This window comes from Sorex araneus, chromosome 7, assembly GCF_027595985.1.
Source record: "Sorex araneus isolate mSorAra2 chromosome 7, mSorAra2.pri, whole genome shotgun sequence".
NCBI classification, from domain to species: domain Eukaryota; kingdom Metazoa; phylum Chordata; class Mammalia; order Eulipotyphla; family Soricidae; genus Sorex; species Sorex araneus.
In genome coordinates, this window is record NC_073308.1 from 67407333 (window position 1) to 67431089 (window position 23757).

The window sequence follows — 23757 nt, forward strand, 5'->3', positions numbered from 1 at the left end:
CACTTCAGCCCCAGAAATCTTGGAATTTATTAATCTCATCTGTATTAAGTTTGAGATGATCATCACTAAGAGATGTAGCTTCTCTATCATACTTTTAAAAAAATTCTTTTTCAAACTTCTACAGAAAAACTATTACAGAGTCATTAATTTGGAAGATTAAGTTTTACTTTATATCAAGATAAATACTTTGGGACTACTGCATTGCTTGCTGGTTTGGCAATCTATAATTCTGATAACTATAGTTAGATGAGGAGAACTGGGCTAACTGTTGCTTGACCTAATTAAAGTAGCAGCTTGAGTAATAGGTTGTGATGTAGCTAATTAACTATCAGTTAGATAGACAGTTTAGATGGGCAGACTAGAGAAACATGGTAGCTACAAACTCTTAGGTATGATATTTTATGGAAAGATGAAATAAGGCAAAAAATGCAAAAAGCAATATTTCCCCCTTTTTATTGATTCACTCTGAGGTACAGTAGCAGAGCTTTCATGTTTGAGAGTCAATCATACAATCATCAAACACCCATCCCTTCACCAGTGCACGTTTTCCACCACCAAAATCGCCAGTATCCCCTGTCTCTCCCAAATTCCACACTTACCCCTACCTATGTGGCAGATAATTTGCAAAATACTCCCTTTTTCTACTTTGATTACCTTCAGTATTTGAGCCCAGTCCCACCACCACTCATACCTGCTGAAAAGGCAATGCTGGACAATGTGTTTTGTATTGCCTGTTATGGATACAATGTAATGTCGTGCAGCCGCTCTAGGAATTCTTAAATTTTAATAATTGGGGTCTGGAGAGATCGCTGCAGCAAGATTCGTTTGTGTGTCTCTGGATTATGGCCGTGTGGGAGCTTAAGTAGACGGTGGCTGTGTGTGGGTGTCATCTCAGAGTCCCATCGAGGCGGGGGGGGAGGAGCAGGGCCGACTCCTCCCCTGTTCCATGAGGCCTGGCGTTTGCCGCCACCGCCACCCATACCTGGAGCTTTTCCTTGAGTTCTAGAAGAAGGCAGCTGCCGGGAGTCCTAGCGGGCAGGCGGAGGAATGGCACCTTCCCCCCTCTGGAGTGTCCAGCAAAAGTGGCCTGTTGACAAGTCCAGAGCCATCTCTGCAGCACGTTGCTCGGTTCCGAGATTCCTTTGTACGTCTCAAAACTAACATTTTAAACATCTCCTCAATCAGAGATCAATTTTTATAAGCATTTTTACACATTCCTTGTTCATTTTTTTTTCTATTTACCCATTTATAATTGAATCTCATAACTGAATTTGTAGTGTTCCTAATTTTTTTGATATAAAGATCAGTTTTAAGGGCTGGAGCGATAGCACAGCGGTAGGGCGTTCGCCTTTCACATGGCCGACGCGTGTTCGATTCCTCCACCCTCTGGACTAGCCTGGCAAACTACTGAGAGTATCTCATCCGCAGGGCAGAGCCTGGCAAGCTACCTGCGGCATATTGGATATTCCAAAAACAGTAACAATAATTCTCACAATGAGAGATGTTACTGGTGCCCGCTCAAACAAACTGATGAGCAACAGGATGACAGAAATCTCAGTTTTAAAATGACGTTTTGTAGCATTATGTTAAGTGTGCTGGTAAATCTGTCATTTAGAAAGTTGTTGCTGGGATAAAGTTATTTATTAATTGTCTACTCTAAAAGATTTAGTAAATATGTGAGTAATCAAAAATATGAGTAATCCAAAGTCTTTAATATGATATTATGTTTGCCTTAGTTAAAATTAAAAGAGGGAATGGAATGTACTGAAACACAGTTGCTACAAAATGAGTTTATGTCTTTATTATATAACTATTTCTCTAAAACGATAGTAAAATCAGTATCCTAATAAAGATACGACAAAAAGCCTCAGAGTAAATAGAAACAATTAGAAATATACAAATGGACACTTAGATTCATTAATGGTGAAAATAAAACAACCATTTTGTAAATCTGTTTGACAAGAGCAACTGAAGATGAACATATGTATTTCATAAGACATAGAAGTTGAGGTGCAATTCCATTCAACAAACGTTATTTATAATGTATGGAAAGACATTTAAAAAAATGTTCAAAGTAGCGCTATTCATTATCATCAGGAAGTGGAATTTCTCAAATGCCCATTAAGTGTCAGATGCCTTACAAAAATGCTGGTGTAATTATTGACATACTGACCTACAGCAATGGGGGTGAACATGGAACTTATGCAAGGATTTTTAAAAAGAATAATATTGGGTAAAGTTAATTGGGCAAAAGTAAAGTTTTGCCTGTTTTTAACTTTCTAGCACTAGACTGGCATCAGTCTAGTGCTAGAAAGTTAAAAACAGGCAAAACTGGGCATCTACTTCCAAGTGCGACTTTTGAGCTATGGTGACCATAAAACTAGAAACATAGGCTACGTGACAAGTGTCATAGTTTCAAAAGTGCCTGCAAGCTGTGGCTTCAGCAGGGATTAGAAGCAGCATAGGCAGGCCAGGTAGAGGGCATTGCAGGGGTGAGCTGAAGACAGGAGCCGCACGTTCCAATACCATCTGGAGGCAAAGGCTCTGGGATTCACCCATGAACAGCACAACTCGGACCAATGTTAGTGACCGCTCAGCACAAAATCAGGTCTCACCCGCAGATGCTTCACTAGGACACGGAACTTCAGCATGGAACTTCAGCACTTAGCAACGCTTCTGAAAGTTGGTGATTCTTCCCATTTTGGTCACCTTAAAAACGCGTTGAAAGGAATCTTTGTGGTGCAGTAACCGTGGGAAGTTTGCCAGTGCTGTTTTGGCAGGACTGCTGGAGGGTGTGGGGGGGGCTGGGGGGGCGAGCTGGAGATATCCAGGGTATACACTGGAGACAAATACTGGCAAGGAGATGCCAGGTGAAATCTCTGAGTTTCTAGAACATTTACCAAGTTCTTATTCTGTCTTTAGCAAAGTGTGTACTGGATTCATGTAACCCTATTTTGCTGGATTATAAGTAAAGTTACTTGGTGTATCTATGTTTGTCCAGGATCTGGCATTCCAGATACTATTTAATGCCATTATATACATCGATAGAATGGTTTGGAAATTAATTTGAAGGTCTCTGTATAAATTTATATAATCTTACCAGTCATAGATGAGTGCGAGGTATAGGAAAAGTGCTTACCATTACAGGCGATCGGGAAAGGTGCAGGTGAAAGTCATGATACCACTAATGTGAATATTAAATACTCACTACCTGAATATTTAATAGTAGCATTCAGAGCACCAAATATTGGTGACTGTGTGCAGCAACTACTTTGATGGGAATGCGCGTGTGTTCAGTAATACTGTGGGCTCTCTCACTATGTGCTCTCCATGGCCATGACCCGCTTCCTCACCCAGGTCAGCAGCCGCCGCCAACGGATGCGTGAGGGGAGGGAACAGGGCCACCAAGCTGGTTGGTGATCAGTTCCTGTTTATTCCAGTCTCCGTGCGTGCCTGTTCCAGTCCTACCGCGTGCCCCATTCGTTTCCCCTGTCCCGCAGGACCAGCTCCTACTGTCGCTCACGCTAGTCTCCCATTTTGTCTCCTCTCAGTCTCACTCGCTGTCTGTATTCCTCCTCCCTGTGTCCATTCTCACAGCCAGTTAAGAGCCCAGCCGCCAAGATTGGGGTTAGCAACTACACATAGGTGAGGTAGCACAGTCAACAGACATAAAGCCCTTCCTTCCCTTCTTCCTTCCTCTTCTAAGACACGGATCTCATCCTGCTAGGAGATCCACTCAAGGGCGGGATTTCATCTAAGGCCATATTTCTCCTTCCCTTAGTTCACATCCATATAAACGGTCATCTTAAATTTACGTCTTAATCATCTTTCTAGTCATTTTGTATCGACACAGTAAGATTATTAAGCTCATAGGTGGCTCTCCTGGGGACATCTCGCTATATATCCCAGACTACAGTCCCCAGGCTAGATTAATCCTTCCTAGTCCCTGCAGGATCCTTGTCCAGTCACTTATCTTTGGATCGTGATGAAATTTGCCCATGACCAAGCTCTTAAGTTATTATAAGTTTTTTTTTAATTGAATCACCATGAGTTATAGTTACAAAGCTTTCATGTTTGAGCTTTCAGTCATACAATGATCAAACATCCATCCCTCCACCAGTGCACATTTTCTACCACCAATGTTCCTGGTAACCCCCCACCCCCCACCCTGTGTCTAACTCCCCCCTGCTTCTAATGCAGACCATTTCCCCCATACTCTCCCTCTCTACTTCTGAGCATTATGATTTGCAGTACAGATACTGAGAGGTTATCATGTTTCGTCTTTATCTACTTTTAGCACACATCTCCCATCCCAAATTGGATAGCAACCCTAAGTATTTTAGGCTTCAGCAGTGAACTTCCCCTTTCCTCCTCTCAGAGAAGCTTACTATGTCCTTGTTAACATCCCAAATTTGGTTAAAGTCTATCTTCAACCTTTCCTTTGTCTATCTTCAACCTTTCCTTTGTGTTGGATATTAGCCCTAAGTGCTTTAGGCTTCATCAGTGAATTGCCCCCTTTCTTCTTCCCAGAGAAGCTTAACATGCTCTCACTAGCATTCCTAATTTAGTTAAAGTCTATCTTTAACCTTCCCTTTGTATTTTACCTCTCACTGTCACAGTTCCCCAAGTTAGTCTTGATCACTTATAAGTCAAAACTTTCTGGTAATTCTGAACTTATTTGTACTGCTTTGTATTTGAAGTGCTATATATTTGTCCCTGCTTTTCTATTTCCCCTATAGCCTGTTTATATTTTACTCTATAGACCAATGTTCTTTGGTTAAACACAGAAAGACCATTCATGCTATGCTCCTAATATTTGGGAGTTGATTGACTCTGAAATATATCTGGTCCTGGGCATAATTACTTGGTCATAATTACTTGACTCAGGCTTCAGTTGCTGTAGTTCCTAACACCCCAAAAGGGAGGTCCTGCCGTGGGAGTGGGATGGACCTGGGCAAGTAGCCAAGCTACCTGGCATCGAAATTGGACATTCTAGAAAGCATAAGTGCATGGTCTTGATGCAAGCTGTTACAACTTAAAAGACAGAATCCCATGGGGAAGGACAAGCTGAACTGGCCCGAGGAATTAGTCTGGGATTTATGGTAAAAGCCTTGCTTGCTCTCAGAGCCCAGTACTAGGTGTTGGGATCTTTGTCTCTTACTGTGTTTATCCAAACAACTGCAAGTATTGATAACTTGTACAACTAGCAGGAAAGATAAAAGCAATGTAGAAGTCCCTGGGAGACAGAGTGTCTCTTTGAGTTAATCTCCCCAAGAGAATTTCCTCCACCGAATGTTTATCTATGTAAATGATCAATCACATCTATGTCTTTACCTCAGCCTCCCTTCAGATGTTCTATAAGCTTGCTAGCAGCTCTGCATTTCAGGAGCCATTTTCACCATCAGGCTATGGTCCCCCAACTTCCTGTCTCTCGGTGGGGGAGCCTTGGGAGAAGGGGAGGTGGCTCTGGGCCACCAAATGCACAAGTGTCACAGCAGCAGCAGCCCCTGCATTTTACTTAGTGAACTCACAATCCCTCATGATATGAGACTGACACCCAGGGACAGCAGGGCCAGGGCCAGGAAGATTGCGCCCTGGGTGGCAGCCTGCCTCATGAGCTGGGGGAGAAGGCAGCTGGAATAGAGAAGGGATCGCTAACTTATTATATAAGTTTTAGGGCACTTAGCCTGTTCTTTTTCGGTGCCAGCGTAGCTCACAACTACCTTGGGTTCTTCTATCTTTATCAGGACCCTGCTTTTGGGGTGCTAGGAACTAAGGGCAACTGAGGCTTAAGCAGAGTAAATATAACAGATGCTGAGGAGTAAATATTATTTAAAGTCAATTAACTCCCAAGTTACAAGAGCAGAGCATTAGCCGTCTTCTGTATTATAAAAAAAATGACATTGCTCTAAAACAAACTATGCAAAGGACATAAGGTAAAGAGAAAAGCAACATTTCACTTACAAATACAAAATCCAGAGGTCTCTGAAGAACCTGACTTTACAAGTCACAGGTTCTGATTAGGGAAATGAGTGATGAACAGAGAAGCAGAATACAAAGGAGAAGATAGCACAGCGGAGTTTGATTCCTCCGCCCCTCTCGGAGAGCCCGGCAAGCTACTCAGAGTATCAAGCCCTCGCGTCAGAGCCTGGCAAGCTACCCGTGCGTATTGGATATGCCAAAAACAGTAACAATAAGTCTCTCAATGAGAGATGTTACTGGTGCCCGCTCGAACCAAGGGAATGGGAGTGCTTTGGGGGCATTGAGATGGGTGTTATCAATAAACCTAAGCTCCTTATCTTTTCTCAGTAAACCTACACCTTTCTCCTAGAAGGAAGGACTGACCAATGTTATCCAACAATATGAAATAGCATAATCACTTTGGAATTTCAAAATTCCAAATAAAACTGTGTTTATTATACTTGTGAATTCAAACTGGCTCTGTCAAGCGTAGGTAGCAGGCCCTCCCGTCCTCATCAGTAGGGAGGAAGGGACCATTTGGACAGATAGCCCTGGAAGAGGTATGCAAAGCAGCTGTCTACACTCCGCCAGTCAGATGTCAGCTGTGTGGCTACATCTGACTGCAGAGAAGCCTGAGGAGTGTTTCCAAGGTGTGAGTATATGGATGAGGGTTTGGGAAAGGTCTTGCCAGCATCAACCATATTCAAACTGCCATGTAATTTCGGACAGACTTGGAAGGCAGTTTGTATAAGGAGGAGAACATCAGCTTGAGAGCTTAACTGTTGGTCCCAAGAGTTTATTTCCCTGGGCAAGAATGTAAAAGATAGTGGAGTTAGCAGATGAGCTTAGAATCAGATTCACACAATTTCAAATTTCTTGACCTAGCTGAGTCCTTTGTTAAACTGGTTTACACAGTAGGCATTATACATATGCAACTATTAATATTTCTGCTTATTCTTGAAAATTGATTTTTTTTACTTTTATAAAGCAGAAATTGTGAAAATGATTCACTCTAGGGTGCTCCAGGTGATCAAATAAGATAGTCTCTGAACAGTGTTATGAAAAATACATTACTTTTCTTCTTTGCTGACAAAGGAATATTGATCTATTCACTGTTTACAGAAATTCATATTTTGGAAAATAGTTATTTTTTGTATAAGAATCATTATTTAGTGGACTTATTGGATTTAGTAAAGTCTAAAGTTGAATTAAATATCTAAGGCTTGCCTTAAATGTTGTTTTTGAATCCAGTTTGGTGTTCCTAAAAGCAAACACTTAGATGAAGGTTGAAACTAAGATTGAATTATAACTGCTGTGTTTATTCATCTTTCTAATCTAAGGTCAGAGTCCTCTCTATCAAGGTAGCTTATTGTCACTCCTACTACGTTAAGTTAACAATGATATCTGCACATGACTTCTCTTGGCCAGACCAGCCTTATATTCGAAAATCTTAGACACAACAAGCATCTCTGAAAAGTTGTTGGGCATCTCATGCCCCAAACAACAAATTCACATCTAATAACTTCAGTTCTCCTTGATTACATAAATATTTTCTAAACAAATTATTATTCATAAAACAAAAATTCTTAATTTCAAATGCTTCTATAATATCTGAACAGAAACCTTTCTGAAGGAATTCCTTATAATTGCCCCGTGAAAATTGATCTCTTGTTTAAACTGCTTTTATCAAAATATTCTACAATACTATTGGGGATATGCATAGTCTACTTTATGCCATTGGATTGGCAATAGAGGCATACTTAAGGCTAAAAATGTTCTCACTTTTAGCCCAAAAGATAGGCAATGTCTAAATTTCCTCTAATATCTATTACTTGGATAAATTTTTTAACCAATATTCTCATAATTATGTATATTTCCAGAAGGTGTTTTTAATCTCTGTTGATAAATACTGATATTTCTATTTTCTTGGAGCTTATTCCTTTGGACTAATACCGTAACATTTGTTAAACAAATCTATATTAAATGTGTAAATTATCTTGATTTTTAAGCTATTTGTTTTTATGCCACTGTTTGTACCCAGTCTCTTCTTCCACATTTCATTCACCTGATTATTTTAAGCATTATTTTTGGATCCTTTTAAGTTTTAAATCTTCTTTAGATAGAACTGTATATATTATTCTAAAGCAAGTATTTTCCTGATATTTTTACAGTAACTCTGATATTATACTTCTTCTGGTCCTCATCATCATCTATGTTGTTTCACAGTAGTCTAAAATTTTTAAATGTTTAAGTAAATATTAAGTAAAAATGCCTGTTTTACTGAATTGAGAGCTCTGGTTTCTAGAGTTGGTTATCTTCTCTTCAAAATGATTCTATTTTGATATCCAAATAGTGGTAATCTTAATCTCTCATGCTACAAAAGCCAGACAGAAAATATAGGTCTCTCCCCTGAGAATTTCTGAGAATTGCTAGTGGATGTTATTCCACAAGTGTATTCTGGTGGTTAGTCATCTTATTCATCGTTTTCAAAAATGCCTTCCTCACTGCCCCTCTGCATATAGTTGCTTTAATCATGTCTTAGGCTCATTGCCTTCCAGTTTGATCCAGAATACGCATATGGTTTAGGACTAGTCCATAAACGATATTTCAAATCTATTAACTTCACTAAGTCCAAAAGACCCAGTGGTACAAAAATGGAAATGTGAAACTGTCAGCTATCACCAAATACTTTTGGTTATCCACTCTTGCCAACTTCTCATTGTCTTTTGCCATGTAAATTTAAAAAATGCCGAGACAAATATATTTTGGCAAAGTGGCAAAGAAAATAAAAACCTGGTTAAAAAGTTAATCACTACCCTGATTTTATTTTATTTTCTAGACTGTTAGCACAATCTAGATGGCTTATTACTCAACAGTATTGAATTTTTTTGTAGCCTAAGAATCATGATTATGTGCTGAATTATCTTACTCTGTTGTCAGATCTTGATTTTGACCAGTGGAATGGAAGCACAAGTATAGATGAGACTATTGATTATTATTGGTTCCTCTCATGAACATTATTTGGTTTATGATAATAAATGCAGAGATAGTTTCACTGGCCCAAGACCTCTCCTGCAAGCCCCTAGCATGAATGAAGCCAACAGTTGTTTTGCATCATAATTATGCTAATATAAAGGATGATCATTTATGCTATCAAATAAAATATTTCATTCATTTATTGAACATGTATTCTGTATGCCACTTAATATTTCCAGTAATGGAAATAAAATGATTAAAAGGTATGCTTAGCCTTTACTTTATGAAGTTTAGGAGTCAATGGCAATTGTCAGCTCTTCATTAATGTCAAACAAATTCAGATACGATGTATTACAGAAGAAGCAGTGGATGCCATGAATACAACTAATGTGAGGTTAGAGCATTTTAGGAGGAGCTGGGAAGGCCTTCATCTCAGTCTGAAGCACTTTTACATGATTTACTTTTCTAGTTCCTCGTTGCCATGACAGAAATTGATGCACACATTTGGTTGTAATATGCCTAAATGTATTGCTCAGATGGTCTCTGAACAGGAATTCTCCACGAGCATGAATTCACACCAATTCTCTCTCTCTCTCTCTCTCTCTCTCTCTCTCTCTCTCTCTCTCTCTCTCTCTCTCTCTTACTTTTTGGTCACACTCAGCAATGCACAGGGGTTACTCCTGGCTGTATACTCAGGAATTCCTCCTGGCGGTATTCAGGGGACCATATGGGATGCTGGGAATCGAACCTGGGTTTGCTGTATGAAAGGCAAACGCCCTACCCGCTGTGCTATTGCTCCAGCCCCCAAATTCTCTTATTTTTGCAACCATAACGGATCAGAAATAGTAAGTGTAAAGAAAAGGAAATAGAATGAGGCAAGTAAATAGTAAAAACTCCCACCCCACGGTTTATAACTAGTAGGCAAATGAGACAAATGGGACTCTAACAGCGTTCGTTCTGATAAAAGCCTAATTGGATGATAGAGCATACTTGGATCTCAGATTGAACTTCCGATATTCACTCCAAAATTCAATTTAGTCCCCATGTCAGCTGGAACCTCGCATAGGCCGACTTCCGGCCTGGGCCAGAGCCTTCTGCTGTTTGTTGACCACAGGTAGGAAGCATCAGGGAAATGCACTTTCTTCTCGTTCAAACACCAAGTGAGAAGCCCAAGTCAGGGAGGAGGAGAAAACGGCGGGAGCAGTGCTGTAGACTTTGAGCAGCCGGAGGCCCGGGAGCGGTGCTCCACTCCTGGCCAATCCTAGCGTGTGTTCCCTTAACCCGTTAGCTTTGGCAATTGCTCTACAGCTCCCCAGAATTAGCTGTGGCCCTAGAGGAGGACGTTGTGGTTTCTTAGAAAGTTCTGCTTTGGGACCAGAGCAACAGTATAGTGGGTCAGGGACCCAGACTTGATCCCTGGGATCCCATATGGTCCTCTGAGCACCCTCTGGAATGATTCCTGAGCGCAGAGCCCGAAGTAACTCCTGAGCATCACCAGGTGTGGCCCACCTCTCCATCCTCCCCTCCACCCCCCCAAAAAAAAGAAAGAAAAGAAAGTTTTGTTTTTCACTCACAGAATTGAGACTGACTGTGGTCCTCTGGGATTCTGGTGGCTAGTGAGATGTCTGCTTTCAAAGCTTCCTTTAAAGCGAAATGGCCAAGCTGTTAAAGCTAACTGCATATTAGCACCTTTAGTCACATAGGGCTATGAGTTGACTAAAATTCCATCAACTGAAAATTTAAGTCCTCAGTGACTTCTGCATTTTAGGTGCTCAGTGAGCAGATGGAGCTTCTGGGTGAGCTCTAGAGTGGACCAGATCAGAACTCACCTGTACCATCACAGAACGGTCTGGGGAGCACCCCTCTGGAGATGAACTATTAGGCTCAAGCTTTCGGGAACTTCAGAACCCTCCTACACCATCGTCCCAGCCTACTCTTTATTTTCCATTCCAAAGTGCCTCGAGCCACTTGTCCAGCAGGTGTCATCAGAAAAGACGATGGTCTAATAAATGCAATGTCCATGCATGAATTGTGATTTAGATGGTGGTGCTTGGGAGGGAATCTAGGGCCTCACGCACACAAGACCTGTGCTCTACCACTGAACCATACCGCCTGGAATGTCATAGTGCCTGTAATGAAAGAAGGAACTAAACGACAATTAAAACATGAATAAATGTAAGCTCTGAATTTCCCTCTGTTCCGTTTCGCACGTGGTCAGTGTTGGCTTGTGTCATGGGGCACAGGGGTTCCTGCAGAAGCGTGGGTCGAACGGGTCCCTGTGTGCTTCTTGAGTTTCCTCTCCTTAGCCTAGCCCCGTGAAGGTCGTTTTGTTCTGTAGCATAAGTGTTTCTAATTCCCCTTTCACATTTTCTAGGGTTTAAGGAAATTTCATCTCTTTACAGTAGAATTCTCTTCGTCTGCGTTGTAGTTTAGGACCACGGTCAGAGCTAGTGCCCACTTTGGAGAATGCTTAGATAAGGACCCAGCGCTTCAGCCCACTCTCAGATTGCTTTCTTTCTTTCTTTTTTTTTTATCTGCTTTTTGGGTCACACCTGGCGATGCACAGGGGTTACTCCTGACTCTGCACTCAGAAACCACTCCTGGCAGTGCTCAGGGGGCTATATGGGATGCTGGGAATCAAACCCAGGTTGGCTGTGTGCAAGGCAAATGCCCTACCTGCTGTGCTATTGCTCCAGCCCGACAGATTGCTTTCTTGTCTTTTCTACGTAGTTCCATTCGTGGTATCAGGGTGTATTCTTTTTTAAAAAATTTATTTACTTTTATTTTAGATCCACGCTTTTATTTTTCAGACATTGTCATCTGAAACATTTTATATTTTTTATTTATTGGAGAAGCTTCTTTAACAAGAATTATAAAGTCATCTATTCCTGCATATGACCCAAACAGTCAATGTTTTCTTCTATATTTAATATTTTCTTTGTCTTCACGTCCCTGTATGCATAACATTATCTCAAAGGTATTCTGGTGCTGATTCAAAACATCATCTAGACCCAGATGAGCCATCTCATTATTTTTCTTGGATTTTCTTAGTTTATCTTTTCTAAATTGGTGCTTCTCTTGGAGTCATTCCTCCTGAAGGTCTTCATAGCACAGTGGTATGTTGATCAACCCACGGTCTAGAAAATAAGACAGATAAAACCCAAAAAGTCCAAATTTCAGTTTTACCCAGTTTTCAGTTATAAATATCTCTACTCCCCATGAGTTTCCCTCATCCTCCCCCAACTTTATGTAGCTGATTTCAGCTCTTTAGGAGATGTTGCTAAATGTAGTTTTGGGGAAGATGTTTCTCTCATGGTTGGGTTCATTTATTCAACACAGTAGTATTTCAGGGAACCCCAATTCCAGTCTTCCTGTCTATATCCGGGAGCCACACTGAAGCCAGGCACTCACATTGGGTTCTTCACACTGATCTTTGTGTCTTTACTGCTCATGATACAACCCTAGTCTCTGAAATCTCTTTCTAGAGCCCTCTGGATTTTAAAGGTATGATCGGCCAATTGCTCCCTCTATGGAGAACACCATAAAAGCGAACGTCTACATCTTCCTCTACCCCATCCACATCAGGAACAGACATACAGGGCTGTTTGATATTCTTCACTCTTCTCGCCTTGATGAGTGAGGTCTCTGTCATTTTAATGTGAAAACAACTCTATCAAGGATGATAATAAGATGGTGTTTTAGAGCACAAGACCTGAATATAATCAGTCTTCAACAAGAATCACTTTTGGGGCTGGAGCGATAGCACAGTGGGTAGGGCATTTGCCTTGCATGCGGTCGACCCGGGTTCGATTCCCAGCATCCCATATGGTCCCTCGAGCACTGCCAGGGGTAATTCCTGAGTGCATGAGCCAGGAGAAACCCCTGTGCATCTCTGGGTATGACCCAAAAAACAAAACAAACAAAAATAATCACTTTTATAGTTAGATGTTTGTATAATTATTTATTTCACCATTCGAACCTAACAATTCGATGGGGATAGGGAGAGATTATACTGCCTCCTAACAAGCCTGCCCAGTGTGGTTTCACTTATCTCTGCCCACCCTGTGCTTCCTGCTTCTCTCTTTGGCAGGTTCTCATCACTGACTGTTTGAGTTTCTTGCTGGATTCTTGCCTTTGATATATAGAAAAAGAATGTTTTGAGTTGTGTGGACAGTCCTTGAAAAGATAACCTTGCACATTGTTTTGGAGGAAAGCATTTCATTCATTCCTTCACCCTATAAGGCTATCATGAGAATTTTCTCTCTTATCTTTGCTCCGCCTTGTCTTTCCCTGTTTTCAGAGGTTATTTTTAACAGGTAATAGTCTTATAGTATTGTATGTCTAGGATATCTTTATGAAGCAATTTGAAAGAACAAACATCTAAAGCTTATATAATCTCAAAATGGATAAAGTTGGTTGAAATTTTTACAAATAAAATCTGATAATTTCCTCTTACAATAATGTGACTTTTTTAATAGCCGAAATTATAGTTTTGTTCTACATGTGTTTTGCCTTGGCTTATAAGCAGGGAGTTGATAAGCAATTCCTAGGAATATTTTAGAATATTGATTTTCATTTTAATCTAAAATAGCTTCTCAACCAATAACCACATTTTTATATATGTAATTTTCTATGGCATTTATTTTGTTTCTTTATTCATGAGGGTACTAAAGGTAATATTATTGTGGATATTACTACTGTGGGACTCACTTGCAGACATCTCTTAATGCTTTATACCACACAGAATAGATGCACCCTTCCTAAATTTTAACTACTTATTCTAATTAATATTAAAATTATTAATATCAATAATTCTTTAATAATAGCAGAACTATTATAAGCCCCCTAATATTTTCAATTCTATTTAATTATATGATGATAATTATATATATATATGTATATATATTCCTCTTGGAGAGCCCGGCATGCTACCGAGAGTATCCCACCTGCACGGGCAGAGCCTGGCAAGCTACCCATGGTGTATTTAATATGCCAAAAACAGTAATGATAGGTCTCATTACCCTGACCCTGAAAGAGCCTCCAATATTTGGGAAAGATGAGTAAGGAAAGGCTGCTAAAATCTCAGGGCTGGGAGGAATATAAACGTTACTGGTGCCCACTCAAGTAAATTGACAAACAGTGGGATGACAGTGACCATGATTAAATAATCAATTTATCTTTAGGTAATTAAAACCAATGACCTCATTGTACTTTTGTCTGGAATGTGTTCGAATAGTCTTACTCCATAGTCACTCACATCCTTCTTTTTCATCAAGCAGTTGAACTCAAGTCAGCTGGAAATTTTCCAATTGCAGAGTACTCCTAGTAGACTCACTGAGCTTCTGGGTTTCAGCCGTATGTAAGCCCAGCACCCTAGCCACTGTCCCACCGTGGAAACTGCCTTTAGACTGAGGGTGTTGGTTACATTCACAGACCAAAAGTCAGTCTAGAAATGGCCAAGACAAAAGCCACATAGAGAAGGGACCCAGAGAGTGCTCCAAGGGCTGGAGCCCATATCTTACATGCGTCAGGCCCTAAATTCGATGCCTGGCAATCCACGGGCCCCTGAGCACTGCCAGGAGTACGTGTATCTTTCATTATGTGACTTAGAAACTCACTTTTCTAACCTGAGTTTCTGCCTGAAGATTTTTCTGACATTTTCCTTCCACAACTACCTCTTCTTTGACCCCTATTGTGTCTCTCCACTGAAATGCACATAGCTGATCATTAGAATAACTTCTGCTTTATTCTCTTGACTATTTTTGTTTCTTTTTGGGGCCATAACCAGCAGTCCTCAGGACTGGCTCTGCATTCAGGAATCACTTCTAGTGGGTTCAGGGGACCATATGGGATGCTTTGGCTTGAACCCACGTTTGTCATGTGCAAGGCAAGTACCCTTCCTGCTATACCATCGTTCCAGCCCCATCTTGACTATTTCTGATGTCAGTTTTGCCTGTGGCCTTATTACCATATAATTCATTTTACTTACTTTTTCTTCAGTTCTTTATATTGGAATAGACTTCTTCTTAGATCACAATCCCTTATGGAATTGTATAACTTAAGAATAGTTTTAAAATAAATTTATTATCAATGAGTATTTTATTGTTATACATATTTTATGTTTCTGTGTATCTAAGTTCACATAAAAAATGGCAAAAAGGAGTTGCAAGTGGTTGAAAGTGGAGAAATTTAAAATTAGGAACAGAAGCAATCGTACAGCAGGTAGTGCTCTTGCCTTCATGCAGTTCTCTCTGGCAACCTGGATGGTCCCCTGAGTCTGCCTGGAGTGATTCCTGAGTGCAGAGTAGGAGTAAGCCCTGAGCACATGACAATGGCCAAAACAAAACAAAAATTAAAAACAGAAAAGTGAGAAACTCTAGTGTAGATAAATATGTGCCAGAACAAGGCAAACAAACGCCTGACCCACTTTGCTATCACTCGGACCCCTGTTTTGCATTGTTTTTATTCTGGCTAGCTGCTTCCAGGAAACCAAAGTAGCTGCAAGGTTTTCTTCTTCTACAACATTTGATGTTTGCACTGTGTGTTGGGTTGCAAAGTTGTAGTCTAGACTACAACTTGCTCTTCTCTGATAAGAGTTTAAAAATAAAATGAGTATTTGATCCGGTGACAGAGAAGAACAACCTCTGGGTTAGCAATTCACATCTTGGCTTTGCATCATGTTATCCAGGGAAATGATAGTCTGATAGGAACCAGAGAAACCAGTGTGTGGAGTAGCTAGGCGGCTTTCCAATTGGATGGTTCTGAGTGATTCTGACACAGTGACACTGAGTTTTTAAAGCGGGAAATGAAAACCACTCAGATGTTAGAGATGCATTCAGGGGGAACACATTTCAGGAAGGTATATTTCAACTCAGCATTGAAGAGGGAGTTTCAAAGATTCAAAAGTTATCACGGGATAGAATGTTCCATTTTCTTCCTAGAGTGCAGTGCTGAGCACAGTCTCCCACCCTGGCAAGTGGGCAGGGCCTGGAACTGGAATCAGCAACATCCCTCCCACACCTCACTTTCCTTTCCACCTTCACAGTCCTTCAAACACTAGCTTGAGATTTTTATATATACGTGCAGAGTGTGTCATTTAATGCTCTGAAGGAATGGTGAAACATTATGTGGTAGGGTTTTTAGTATTTTAAATAACTTACATGTGGTTTGCGACCACATCTGGTGGTGTTCAGGACTTCCTCATGGTTCTGTGCTCTAGGATCACTTCTGGTAGGTTCAGAGGACCACATGGGGAGCCAGGGATTTAACCCAGACCAGGAGAGAGCAAGACAAGTGCCTTAGCCACTTCTGGCCTCCTCCTCCTCTCCTTGCTCTTCTTCCTGATCATCGTTCTCCTCCTCCTCCTCTACCTCATCCTTATCCTTCTATTCCTCTTTTAAAAATGGTTTCTTAAATTGTTGAAAAAGTTCAATGTGGTATTACCATCTGTATAGTCAGGTCTCATAAATGCAACCAGATAATTAAGAGTTTAAAAAGAAAAATCACTCCTCCGTAAACATTACATAGGGTCAACTTTTCTCTAGAAAATCATGCATCAGAGACGTAAGACAAATGACTTATAAATGCCTGTGAAGTGTTTTAATTGCTTTTAAAATCCAGAGAGGAAAATTTAGGTTGATGTCCATTTAAATGTAGGGTGTTATAATGATTTTCATTGCAGTGCAGTTATAAACTGTGATCATATGCACACGTATAAATATGTGCGTGTTATGGAGAAAGGGGCTGCCTGAGGCAAGCGTGCATGTAGGGTTGACATCAGTCTTCTGGAGCAGTGCTCAAGGATCAGAACCTCCAAACCCAAACAAAAACACCTAAGCATGGCTCTAGGACAAAGCTTCAAATACTTGGGGGTTACAGACTCCAGTGTCTGTAGTCTGTGGTTAGATCATCTGCCTGCCTATCGGTTCTCCAAATGAATTGCCACATGAAGTCTGCGAAGCATGTACTTCTGAATGTACACCTTTTAGGAAGGTGTCTCAAAAGAAAAGGACGGGCTTCATGCTTCCATGTAAGGAGGGCTGAGAGTAAGAAAGACTGAGTGAGTAGATTTCCAGCGTCCATCCCAGTGATCCATAGGTTCATAAGGTGGAATGTTTTCCAAACACAGGAGAGATATTCTGAAAGTTCTCAACTGCCAGTGCACTGCAGAAAGACATATTGACTAAAGTGTTGATTAGCATCTAGATTTTGAGGTTTTGCATTTGCTAAATAATTCAAAGAGGAGAAACGGAGCGGCCACACACACGCAACAGCTCCTCTGCTCCTTAAAGACTATGATCCTGGAGGGCTACTAATCACTTTTGGCACCCAGCGGCTTCTTACAGAAATGCATCTAGACTGTGAACTGAGCTACAACCACAGGCCGCCCAGGGAGTGAGAAGGTTTTTCTCCCTTGGCCTTTTATTTTGATGACTTCTGGCAGAAATCTCTCTGGACTTAATTACTAAAATATCAGAAATCCAAAACCGAGACAGCGGCCGAGTGAGCTCATATATTCTTCACTCTCAGCAATGGAAAACAAACTATCAAATGATGCCTTTTCAGCAGGTTTGATTGTTGGGGGAAAATTCTAAATAATAATAGTGAGTTCTCTGTTGAAATATTGAATGTACTCAAAGCATAGAGAGAGTAAAGTGAAGATCATTAACCACTCAGGTGGGGGGGGGCGTGGGAGAGGGTATATTGGGGTTCTTGGTGGTGGAACATGTGCACTGGTGAAGGGATGGGGTTTGATCATTATATTACTGAAACTTAAACCTGAAAGGTTTGTAACTTTTTTCACGGTGATTCAATAAAATAATTTTTTTAAATTAAAAAAGTAATTCAAAGAAAAATTATCATTGCAATTACTGAATACTTGTTATGTTTAGCACTCTTTTAATGATGTGGTTTTATTTTAATTAAAATAACAGAGCGTTGACAACAGTATTATTTTTTCATTTTAAACGGAGGAAACAGATTTAAGGGAATGAGGAAATTTATTAATGGAGATTAGTCAGGGTTTAGTCAGCTCGGGATTGTATGCCATCTTGCCAGGTTATATACAAGACAGACACATTTAAGTCCTGTTCTACGTTTAACACTCTGGGTCCTTTTTAAACCAGGGTTCTAAACTCTCCATAGGGACACAATAGTCCATCAACTTAAAAATTTCCAAGATATTAACTTCCAAGTTAATATCTACTGCTGAATGAGGCTGTTTCAATATTGAATATTGTATGTCCCAAAGGCTGCGTAGTGCACCTATGGTAGTGTGACGAGTATTTAATAATCACTTATCTAAAGATTATTATGGGTTCCTGGGTATGAAAACAGTATGCATGGAATGGGCATCGTGTATAAATTCTGTATGGGAAGGTGTTTCTCAGATTTCCTGGGCTGGGGAGGTCAGTTCTCAAGATCTGAAGAGTTGTGGTGACGTGACTGTCAAAACATCACAGCAGCCGTGACATTGTTCTTTTCTTTTCTTTTCTTTTCTTTTCTTTTCTTTTCTTTTCTTTTCTTTTCTTTTCTTTTCTTTTCTTTTCTCTTCTCTTCTCTTCTCTTCTTTCTTTCTTTCTTTCTTTCTTTCTTTCTTTCTTCTTTTTTTTTTTTTTTTTTTTTTGCTTTTTTGGGTCACACCCAGCGATGCACAGGGGTCACTCCTGGCTCATGCACTCAGGAATTACTCCTGGCGGTGCTCGGGGGACCATATGGGATGCTGGGATTCGAACCCGGGTCGGCGGCGTGCAAGGCAAACGCCCTACCCGCTGTGCTATCACTCCAGCCCCCTTTCTTCTTTTTTTTTGCCAGCTGGTTTGTTGGGTGAAATATTGTCCAATATTGCTTCAGTGATTTCCTCCCTTCCCCCCATACTAATGAGACTAAAAATTTCTCACATACACCTTAATACTTCTTACGTCCATTGAGAAGTATTCTTGATACTTTGGCATTTAGTAATTTTTATAAAATAGATTTTGTTGTATTAGTTTTTTTGGTTTTTGCATTTCCTGTCTACGGTGTGTTGTGGGATGGCATTTCCTTAGCAGTCCTGAGTTTCCTTTCTGCAGCTGCTGACCCCATCAGGAGGGCCTGAGGATGTGGTGCTGCTCGGGCTGTGAGCTTCTGGGACGGACTTGGTGGTGCTTGGGGATCTCTGGGGCTGTCCCTGGCAATTCTCAGGGGACCGTATATGGCATTGGGGATTGATCGAGGGTCAGCTGCATGCAGGGTATACACCTGGACTCCTGTATAGGCTCTCTGGCCCGTCTGCTGGTTAAATACTTTTCAGTTCGAAAAATTCTTTACCTAGTCCAATGTACGAGGCATTTAATTTTGTTTTTTTGTTTCTCTGTAGCCTTCATAACTTCAGTAGACTTGAGCTCTTCAAAGATGGATAGTGATGAATCAATTCCATTTCCTCTTTTTCTGTTTCATTTTCCTTGTACTTAAATATGCTGGGAATTTATATCTGCATTTTATTGGGCATATTTGTCTTTATTCCAAAAAGCTAGGTAACATCTCAAAAATATTTATTAAACAATTCCTTTTGTTAGTTTGTGACACTCATTCTCCCTTACTGAATTTATTTTTCCTATTTATAGATATCCAGAATGGCAGATAATTATATTTTTATCAGTTTCTACTACAATAAAACTATAGATCAATTTTTTTCCCAATTGAACTCTCTGAAGGCAGAATTTATGTTGTCCCTTTTGTAACTAGCAAATGCTTCACATAGGATGAGTGACTACATAAAATGGGATAATTCAAATAATCTGCCCATCAATTTCTAAGTTAGTACTATACTGTGTCATATGTCACAGTAGTATTTTAAACAATTAGAGAAAAACCTCTTGTTAACATTTATATTCAGATCTTTATGTTTAGGAGCTTTCATTCAAATAAACTTTAAGAAATTTTAAAAGTCTCTACAATTATTCCCACTTAAATTTTTATTCATGCTTAAATTATCAATTAATTTGGAGTGAAATGACATTTATGTTGTACTTTCCAATCATATGTGTCATCGTTCTTTTTTTCATTTACTGTTTTTTATTATTTTTACAGAGTTAACCTATTGATTTTTATTGCTACTGCTGTGGTGATTCATATTGTTACTGAAATGATTGGGAGTTGCATTCACTTACTTGAAAAATTAATTTTATGTTTATTGCTATTATATAGAAAAGTTATTGTCACAAATTCATCTCGCATCCTGAGACTTTCCTTGTTTTAGTTATCATAATAGCATAGTGTTTTATTTGATACGAAGACCATGTTGAGGATAATTTCATTGCTAAATTCTACTTCACTTCACATATACAATAAGAGAATATTATTGTATTGGGAATTGGGGAGCAAAAGTAAGACCCATTTATGGGTCTTAGAGGATTAACATTTGCATCTATTTCAGAGAGTTTGCTATCAGGGACTCTTGTGACAGTGTGTGAGGCAAACTGCAATAACTAAATCATTAGGGGCAAATGTGTGAGGTTTTCATCATACACGCGGGCCCCTACCCCAAAGACTCTCTGCTCTACAAGTCACCATCTCTCTGGTCTTCTCAAAACTCTTCCTCACTCCACCCTGACTGGTATGATGTCTCAGGACCTCTCAACATCATGGGCTCCACATGAAGTTTCCCTTTGGAGTGAGATCAACAATAAGACATCGTAATTGCTGTTCACGGGACAATATGTTCACGGGACAAAATGTTCAAGAGAAATCGTCGGTTTTAAGTTCAGCTCCTTATCCCCATCACACGGGACTCTGAAGCAGGGGGAAGGTGGAATGGGAGTGATTCACGCCCTGCTCAGACATAGAGATGTTGGCAATAAGGACCAAGAAGTACATCAACTCAGAGCAATAGGTGGAACACTTGAAATATTTCATATCTTAGTCCTGATCAATAATATTCAGTTCAGTTATCATCCAGAAGTTGTATAAAGTAATATTTTGTGTTTTATTCTTTTTCTTCTTCATTTGAGTTCTGAGCCACACCCAGCTGAGCTCAGGGCTTACTCCTGGCCTTGTACTCAGAGAGCATTCTCGAAGTGCTCTGGGCTCAAACCAGGATTGGCTGAGTGAAAGGAAAGAACCTTGCTCCTTTACTGGATCTTTGGTCCAAAATATTTTAAATATTATGTTTTTTTACTGAAAATACAAAGGATTTTATGGCCTTTGGAATTAAGGTAAATAACTTACTGGGTCACCATTTTTGGAGTATTAAATTTGTTTTGTTTTAATCTGAGTGAACTCTCAGGGATGTTTATTTAAGACAGTCACGCCTTTTGCCTTTTGGTGTATCTAGATAAGCATTGGTTCTTGCTATATTGATGGTACTGATAAATGATGTCCTGTACTATAATGGGGAACAAAAAAGTCTGAAAGAGTCTCTAATAACACCATTGATTCTTCTGCTTCATCAACTTTCATTCTTTGGAACTGGACAATTATTCTGCTTTAGTTTAGTTCTTTGGAGCTGGACAATTTGGAGTTTTTATTCTACTTTAGTTATTTGGAGTTGGACAATTATTCAGTGTATCTAAACTATTTCTCAGTGCATCAGCTAGACAATTATTCAGTGTATCTCACTTTATTACTTTGAAGTTTTACTTATCCTCTATGCTTTATTTTCCTTTTTGACAATTATTTTAAGGGCTTGTTTAGACCCTGGACAGGAGACTGACCCCATACATCTACATTGCAAGGTTTTTACCTTTGTAGATTTAATTCCTCAAAATATCTAGAGGTATTCAGTCTGATTTGGTGATAAAGAGAAAATGTTGCTATTTTATATGTATAGCAACCTAGCTTCATAAGGACAGGGGGAAAGAAGAGAATCTATTACAGTTCTATTCAAGTGTTGAGAGTATAGCTCCATGCTCAGATGCCTAATGACAATAACTAATTGCAGTAAAGTGACTTTTGGGTGGGAGGAAAAAGTCTACCTGAATAAAAGCTTCAAAGTGCCAAGTTATGCCTTTTCTGTGAAACTGGTATATTATTTTTCAAGTTCATATGGAGATATCATAAACAAAATGCATTTTCTATTGTAATAACTGAGTGATTAGTTGCGTGCTTTGTCTTATTATGAAACTATTTTTACTAATGCTTATCTGAAAAGCATTTCTAGACCTAGCATACTTGAAAATGAGAAATCTAAAGAAGAAACGTGATGTAGTGTTTGGTTTCTCCAAGTTAAATTAGGCACGGTGTGATTTAAAGCCAATCCTTGTGGTTTCCATCCTCCTATTTTGAAAGCTATGTAGAACGGGGAAAGATCTACGAGGCTGGGACTGGCAAAATCTCATCTCCCATCTGCACGATTGACTTGCCTGGGGTAGAGGACACCTATAGCTCGGTAATAATGATTGCTCTCTTTTAGCACATAGATTGAAATCTTACTACTTGATAGTAAATTTGATATTGGAAATTTATTATCCTTGATATAAAATGGGGAAAAGATCCAAGTAGCATTTTTGGATATACTTACTGAGTGACACATAATAACTAGCATTTTTTGATAAGCATCCTAACGGAGTGGCAAAATCTCCCAACTCTGGAACTGATTCAGTGGGTTCACATTTGTTTATTTACTGAGGTCTCACATCCAACTCTGCTCAAGGCTTACTCCTGACTCTGTGCTCAGGGAACCCCAACTGTGGTTCCGGGGGGTTGAACTGAGAGCTCTGCCACGTGCAAGGCAAGCTCCTTAACCCTTTACTATTCTTCCAGCCCCTGAGTTCAAACCTAAACACTGACACCAACTAGCAGTGGGGATCTCATGGAGATGTTCTACATTTTTTTGCTTATTTCTCTAGTGTATGATAGCCAGTGAGGTGGGGCCACCAGGGGGACCCAGTCCAGCTTTGGTATCTAGAGTTTTTGGTGGGAGTCCTCTCTTGCACATAGGTGACTGACCTCAGTTTCTCAGATGTTGACATCTCCATCCCAAAACAAAGACACCACAAAGATATCTGGCCCAAAGCAAAGACACCACAAAGATATCTGGCCCAACTGGTACAGCTTCAACCAAGTTCTTGGGCATCCACAGACCTTGTCAAGCTGACTGATCCAAGAACTGAGTGGTCATTTCCCAAGGTGGGGTCAAAGGTCATTCCCTGAGACAGGCCATTCTTCGGAAGGTTCAGGATTTGAATAAGTGAAAGGTCAAATTGGGACCTGATAAGTTAATCCTCTCATGTTGACTCGTGTAGCTTAGAATAGTAGTGGGTCCATGTAAGCCAGTGAATATGTACCGAAGATGGTTTTATTAGTGGACCTCCATGAGCTGAATGAAGCAGATTAATTTGAGTACTGAAAATAAAAAAAGAAAGAAAAAGAACCGTGTTCTACAATCTCATGGTGATGACAGATATTCAAGTGTGGAATGATGGGTACTGTGAGCACAGTACATAGTCTATCCAGGGGTGCTTTAATAAGAGAAGTTCCCAGTGTAGGGCCAAATCCTAATATTTTGCCATCTTGTCCTTTCAGAGCTCTGAGTTCCACAAGGCAGCAATCAAGGAGCAACGTTGTCTGAAGAACACAGCAGTAAAGCAGGTACAAGAATTATTATCAATAATTAACACATAATGTCTATTTTCATTATTTATTGACATGACTGATTTAAAATTATAGATCTGATTATTTAAAAAAAGTTTTACTGAAATAATGTTTAGTGTCATGGAATTTGTGTGATTGAATGTTATAGATAACTGGCCACATCATAAAAATAATTTCTTTCTGAGGCCACAGAGAACATGTTTGCCTATATACCGACAAACCAGGTTCTAGGTTCTATCCCTGGCAACA

General features: G+C 39.9%; 1 protein-coding gene across 6 annotated transcripts in view; it reads left to right on the forward strand.

Annotated features, from left to right (window-relative positions):
• INPP4B (inositol polyphosphate-4-phosphatase type II B) overlaps window positions 1–23757 on the forward strand; it is a 709083-nt gene that overhangs the window by 309489 nt on the left and 375837 nt on the right. For all 6 annotated transcript variants that reach the window (XM_055144517.1, XM_055144520.1, XM_055144516.1 and 3 more), the window contains one exon: window positions 23440–23505. The gene's annotated coding sequence lies outside the window, so the exon portion shown is untranslated. The remainder of the gene's footprint in view (window positions 1–23439; window positions 23506–23757) is intronic.